Genomic DNA, 7097 nt, shown 5'->3' on the forward strand with positions numbered 1-7097 from the left:
GGTTGGGATGTTTTCGTGATGCACATTTTCTTTACATAAAACTCTCTCTTATACATGAGTTGCTGTGGATTTGTTTCTCCAAAGTACCTAGACTAATACAACATATAATTCACATATCATACAATTCAGTATAGTTCAGTCACATTAAGAATTTTATAATCATCCCCAAAGGTATTTTCTTTATTCTTTTACTCATTATTCTTATCTCTTTATTTCTCCCCAACCTGCCAACCCCCCAGGAAACCATTAGCCAGTTACTGTATAGATTTACCTACCCTGGATTTCATATACAGAGAAAACATTGAAAAACCAAACCAAACCAAAAAAACAGCCAACAATAATAAGCAAAACAGATTAAAAAATAAACAACCCTCAATTAAAAAGAAAGCACAAAATATTGAAATCTGGAACTAATTTAAATGGCTCAAACGGGAGTTCAAATGGTAGGCTCCTAAATTTTAACCTAACTGCATCTCCACTTTCCAATGCATTCTTCATGATAGCAAGGTTACTCATATCCTTGGTCCGTGGCAGAGGGGATTCACAGAAGGCTTAATCCATGAGTATCACTCAATTTTTGTTTAATAAACAGAAACAACTTCAAAATGAGTCCAAAGGCAGATTGAATGATAAGCTATTATATCTTGACCTAACTATGTTACCCTAATAGAATTTACAATGCTCTCTGTCTGATAACAGGGCTATTCATATCCCTCAACTATGAGCACATGGGACACACCAGAAGCTTAATCCGTGTGAGAATCCTGCAGACAACTAATTTTTAAACAAAGGGCTAAAACACATTATATAGGGACGAGATAGCTCCTCAAAAAATGATGCTGATAAAATTGGATTTCTATTTGTAGAAGAATTGAAAAGGACTCATATTTTCATCCACATGAAGATATGTTCAAGATGGGGTCAATACCTAAATGTAAACCATAGAACAATAAATGTCACCAATGAATAAATACAGACAAATTGAAGGCCATAATACAGGGCATAACCATATTTTCAAGCAGAATGGAAAATGTACAAAGAACAGAAGATAAAATAGGTGAGAAGGAATTCCTAAATTAAAACACTTACATGCATCAAAATATTTTACCCAAAGAATTAAAAGAGAATCCACAAATAATGGGGAGAAAAAAAATGACTAATCTCAATAATCCATGGAAAAAATTCAGCACCTCAACAAGGAAAAGACAATCCAATTTTAAAAGATCAGATAACATAAAGGATACAATTTAACAAAGAAGACTTTTAGGTTACCAAGAAATATAAATAATCATGAATATTCATCATTTTATAGATGCAAATGAAAATAATGATGAGATACCTTAGAATTTATAGAAAAGTTTAAAAAGTAGAAAACCAACAAATACTGAATAGGATTCAGAGGGATTAGAACCCTCACACATTACTGGTGTGTGCATCAAGTAGTACAACCAATGTGAAAATGGTTTAAACCTTCCTCCAACAATTTGGAATAGAAGTATCATATAATTCAGCAAATGAGCTACTTGGTATATCCTCTAAAGAAATAATAAGTTCATCAGAGCACTTTTCACAATAGAAATAAGATAGAAACTACCTAAATGCTCATCAGTACAAGAATGGATAAATAAACTTTGGTGCATACACACAATGGAATACTATGCATTGCTAATGAGTAATGAAAAAACTGTGAAACATCTCATGTAATGGATGTTTATGGAGTGTAGAGAGTCACTGAGTTTTAACTGAAGTGCATTGGTGATTCTGGGGTGTTTGGAGACACCGTGTCCTTATGATGCTTTCCCAAATTCCAAGATGCAATGAGTAAACGGAGAACATAGCTACATTTGTTAAGATTAGTCCCAAGGAGTTGTTTGTGCTTAAAGCAATTTTATCATGTTATTGTTATACTATGCGTGCTATGCACCCTTGCTTCATTAATATATAAAGCTGTACTTTGCAAATGAAATTTTCCTTTGGATTACTAGTCCACTGGCCATGTCTTTTTCTTCAGGTCATCACTCACTGCAGGTCCATACCACTGGATGGTAATAATATAGTGTCCAAATGGGGACTTGACAGGGCTATCAGCCACCTGGTATTGTATTAAAGAGTGACGACTTCCCTAAGGTGAGGGGTTGTGGAGCAGTGACTCCATGGGGAATTCCCAAGGAAAGTTCGGGCTTTTCCTGGACTTATCTACTATATGTTATTACTCCTTATGCTTCTGCAAAACAAAATGAGTTTTATGCCATATTAGTCATTATAAATAATAATCCTTTTGCTCTAAATATTGAATCTGATTCTCTGTATGTTGTTAATACTATACCTAAACTTAGTACTGCTGTATTGAAAGGGTCCCCAGATAAGCCTATTTTCCATTTATTATCATATCCTCAGTGGTAATTGCACCACTGTCACTATCCTCTGTTTATCATCCATATCTGAGCCCATTTTTTTCATCACCCATAACTCGGCAGAAGAGCATAAGGCTATTCATAACAATGCTGGGAGTCTACACATGCACTGGAAGATTCTGTGGAAAGCGGCTAAAGAGATGGTGAGGTGCCTGTGTTGTGTTTGTCTTTATACTTTTTGTTCTGTGTTTTAGTGTCTTTCGGTCTTGTGGCCATCACATTCGATCTCATTCTGGCTCACTGGCCTCTTTAAAAAAAAAAAAAAAAGGGCTGCCTCTTGTGGAGAAAATAATCACAATACCCTGTTATGATTGGCCACTCTTTGACCTGGGATGGCCCTCTGAAGGAAATTTTAATCTTGCTCTCCATCACCCAGTTCGACCATTCATTTTAGGTCAAATACATGGAAAAGTCTGACATCCAGATCAACTTATCTATGTCATCCTGTGGATTGATATTGCGCACAGCCCAGGAGCACGATCACATTCACAGGGAGAGCCAGAAACAGGTCTTGGGAGCAGACAGGTGACCTGAGACTGAGCCCCAGGAGTTGGAATCTGCTTTCCCCATTAGCCACCCTGATTGGGACCCAAATTGCCCTGAAGGTAGGGGACACATCCTTGCCTACTGCCAGACTCTGATGAATGGTCTCCAGGTGGTAATATGCTGTCCTATTAATTTGTCCAAAGAAATGAGTTGTAATTCAGGATAAGGATGAGAGCCCAGCAGCCTATTTAGAGAGGTTGTTTGATGCCCTATCAGCTGTACCCCAATAGACCTGGAGGCACCAGATAATCAATCGCAAGGCCATTAATGTACCTTTTGTGTACCATTAGGAAAAAGTTACAGAAACTAGAGGGGTTTTCAGGGAAAAATATTAGTGAATTATTAGAAAAAGCAGCAAACACTTATAATAATAGAGAGCACCAGAAGAGAAGCAAGCCAAAGCAATGTCCAGAATCCTCACCATGACCACAGGGAGACCAGAATGCTGTTAGGGCCAGGCAGGCAGAACAGACAGAATACAAGGAAACCACTAGGCAAGAACTAATGTGCCTATTGCAAAGAAGAGGGACATTGTAAGTCCAACTGCCTGAAATGATCTCAGAGCAGAAAATCAGCCCTGCTGGTCAGAGACTCCACCATTCCAGTCTAAGAACTGGAATGAGAAGTCAGAGCACCACTGTCCCCCTAAACCCCATGATAACCCTGAAAGTGAGGGGCAGGCCTGTTACAGTCCTTGTAGACACAGGGGCAACCCACTTAGTCCTCAAGGAAGCGGCAGGTCCCATCAGCAAAAAGAAGATTACCATTCAAGGAGCAACAGGCAAAATAGCAACTGTCTCTTGGACTAAGCTTAAGGGGGTGATCAGCTTTCAACCAGACAATACCCAAATAGCATTGATTAGGCCAGAAGAAGAAGCCCCCTGGCAGGTCTCTGTGACTCTTCCCTTGAATGAGTTATCTCTTGACAGTCACCAAGCCTTCCTCTTGAGCATATGAGCGAAGACTATTAACTGAAGCCCCAGAGTTTGGGCAGAAGATAACTCCCTTGGGCTTGCAGCCCACACGTCTAGTTGTGGTTTAGCTAAAACCTAGAGCAAGCCCAGCGGCAGTCCATCAGTACCCTGTCCCCTTTAAAAAACGAGTTTGCTGACCTTGGAAGGGATTGAAATTAAAAATAAAGAATTGTTGCAGCTGTTAGAAGCCATCTGGATGCCCAGTAAAGTGTCTATTATACATTGCCCTGGCCAGCAAAAAGGAACAGACCCAGTGGCCCTAGGCAACCAAAAGGCAGATGAAACTGCTTGAGCTGCAGCTTTAACAATGGACCTGGTAAGGCTGCCTGAAGGAGAAGCAGCTGACTGCCTATACTCCTCAAAGAAGTGTGGTCAGCCTGCCAGTGTTGCCTGCAAGTAAAAGCTCGACCTGCTAGCACTCCACACCCTGTTGGGACCAGAATACGAGGATGGGAGGTAGGAAAGCACTGGAAAGTAGACTTTACAGAGATTAAACCAAGACAACGGAATTATAAGTAATGGTTAGTTTTTGTAGACACTTTTTCAGTTAAATAGAAGCATTCCCCATCAAGAAAGAAACTACTCAGGTAGTAAGTAACAAGTTATTAGATGAAAGTCCCTAGATGGAGGTTGTCTGACACCGTTGGGTCAGACAATGAACCTGTATTTGTTGCTAAAGCTATACAAACATTAAGGAAAAATTTAGGCACAAATTGGAAATTTATGCAGTGCCTAGCACCCTGAGAGATCAGGGCAAGTTGAAAGGATGAATTGGACCCTAAAAGAGACTCAAGCTAAATTAACTCTAAAGACCAATGCTGGGTGAGTGGCTCTCCTGCTTTTAACATTGTTTCACATCTATTGTAACCCATTTAAAACCCTGTTACCACCTGGTTTGCTTGTACCTCTTGACTCACTCCTTGTTTATATCTCCCTATTTTCAACCAAAACGAGTACTATCAGCTGTGCATATTGTTCATGTAATCCCCCAAGACTTATTTAGTGGGACAGAAGGAAGATAACACCTGGGCATAATCACTGGAAGCACCCCATCTCCCAGAGATGCTCCTACATTAGTGGCCCATTTAATTTGTCTAAGATCCACAAGTGCCCTAGGCGCCTTCACCAGTGCTACAGGTCAACAAGGTAGCTTATGCATGGCCCCTAAAAGAAGACTGTAGCTTTTATGCAAACAAAACTAGAATTGTTAGGCAAACCCAAGCAGAAGGAAGGAAGGAGTTAAAAGGAGAGAGTCAAACGGAGTCAGAAAACTCAGTATGCTCCCAAAAACCAGTAAAGAAAGAAAAGGAATGTGATAAGAAATGTGATGAGGATGTGATGTGGAATGTGATGAATAATATGATAAGAAATGTGATAGGAAAAGGAATGTGATAAGGATATGATGATAATGTGATGAAGAAGGTGGTAAAGAAGTTGAAATTGTTCTGTGTGATACTGTTCTAGGTTTGCAATAAGATCAGAAGGCGGGATGATCCCAAGCTTGCGTAAAGTTCAGCTTAGCCAAATGTTTGTTTCTGTACCTTACAGCTTTTTAGAAAAAGCACAGCTTCAGCAGATAGCTCTTCAGCGTTAACTATAAATTTAAAAAGGGGGAATTGTAGAGAGTCATTGAGTTTTAACTGAAGTGTATTGGTGACTCTCTGGGGTGCTTGGAGACACTGTGTCCTTATAATGTTTTCCCAAATTCTGAGATGCAATGAGTAAACTGAGAACATAGCTGCATTTGTTAAGATAAGATTAGTCCCACAGAATTGTTTGTGCTTAGAGCAATGTTATCCTGATGTTATTGTTACACTATGCGTGCACCCTTGCCTCATTAATATATAAAGCTGTACTTTGGAAATGAAATTTGCCTTTGGATCATCAGTCCACTGGCCATGTCTTTTTCTTCAAGTCGTCACTCACTGCAGGTCCATACCACTGGACGGTAACAATGGAGGACATTATGCTGACTGAAGTTAGTCACAAAAGTACAAATATTGTACAAGATCTCTGTTATGAAAAATAAAAACTTATACTTACCTAGCAGGGGAGATACCATGATCACGAAGGTGGTTTTCCCCGGGCCAGGTTTATCCATTGCACTCCGGATGTGCTGACACCTGCAATTTTCCCAGATGTGGGAAACTCGACTGCATAATTTGCGGTAGTGGGGACTGCGTTTGCACTCTCCCCTGAGGAAAATAAAAAGGAAAAGAAAAACTTAAAATACGCTCATACCTTAGAAAAACAGACTTTGATATTTATTGAGAGGAGAAATGGGAAGAAATAGGCTAGAGGGTAGCTAGGTAAATGTTAACTTGGGTTAAAAGGAAAATAGTTTCATACAAGTGGGATAGAAATGATGGTGGTGGATAGACCAAACTATGGGAGGGTTGATAATGTGTCCAGTACAATAACGATGATCTGATATCCAATTCACAATAAAATGTTAAAATTTTAAAAGTTCCACATAGGCTAGGTGAGGAACAAAGTAAACATGGCACATGTTAGGGTAAATATAAACAGGAAGTATGTCTAGGGCATATGACTTACCAGGAAATTTGAAATTATTAGGAATTCATAATAATCTGTGAAATTATACTAGGATTAGCATTTTTGAAAACCACAGCTTGAATAACTCAATTCACCGCTGTCCTGGAAGCCAGATTACCTAAAGAATGTATTAAATCTTCAAGTTAATAATTTAAAGCATTAAAAAAGTTCAAATCCAATTCTTCATTTGTGATATTTAATATTAAAGTTCTCCCACAAAAACTTAGACTATTACACTTTAGTCTGAGAGATACAACATTGACTATCTTGACTGAATCTTTTTCTTATATATCTCTCATAATGACTACTTTAAAAGGAGAATATGGGACATGCTATTTAGGAAAAAACCTAAATATAGAATATATTTTCTTTAAAAGGGTATGTGAACTTCAAATTATAACAAATATTGTTAACCTGATTTAATACCTAATTGAGATAGGCTCTTTAAGTTGTTGAATAAAAAAATAATGACCTGAAACTTAAGCCTCCTCCTAATTCACAAGATTTTTTAAAAGCTGAAAAGCATCAAATTTTTTAAAAAATTATATATATATACACACACACACTTGTTGCTGTTGAAATAAAATTTAATCTTTTAAAACTTTTT

The 7097-nt window shown here is 38.3% G+C and overlaps 1 non-coding gene across 1 annotated transcript; it reads left to right on the forward strand.

Moving 5' to 3' along the window:
• The first annotated feature begins 5969 nt into the window (after positions 1 to 5969).
• Positions 5970 to 6131, forward strand: LOC115873121. The gene has a single exon (XR_004048239.1). It is a non-coding gene; the product is annotated as a U1 spliceosomal RNA (small nuclear RNA).
• Positions 6132 to 7097: the final 966 nt, after the last annotated feature.

The sequence above is a fragment of the Echinops telfairi genome, unplaced genomic scaffold, assembly GCF_000313985.2.
Source record: "Echinops telfairi isolate 266 unplaced genomic scaffold, ASM31398v2 ScPeMD7_7462;HRSCAF=8500, whole genome shotgun sequence".
Taxonomy (NCBI): domain Eukaryota; kingdom Metazoa; phylum Chordata; class Mammalia; order Afrosoricida; family Tenrecidae; genus Echinops; species Echinops telfairi.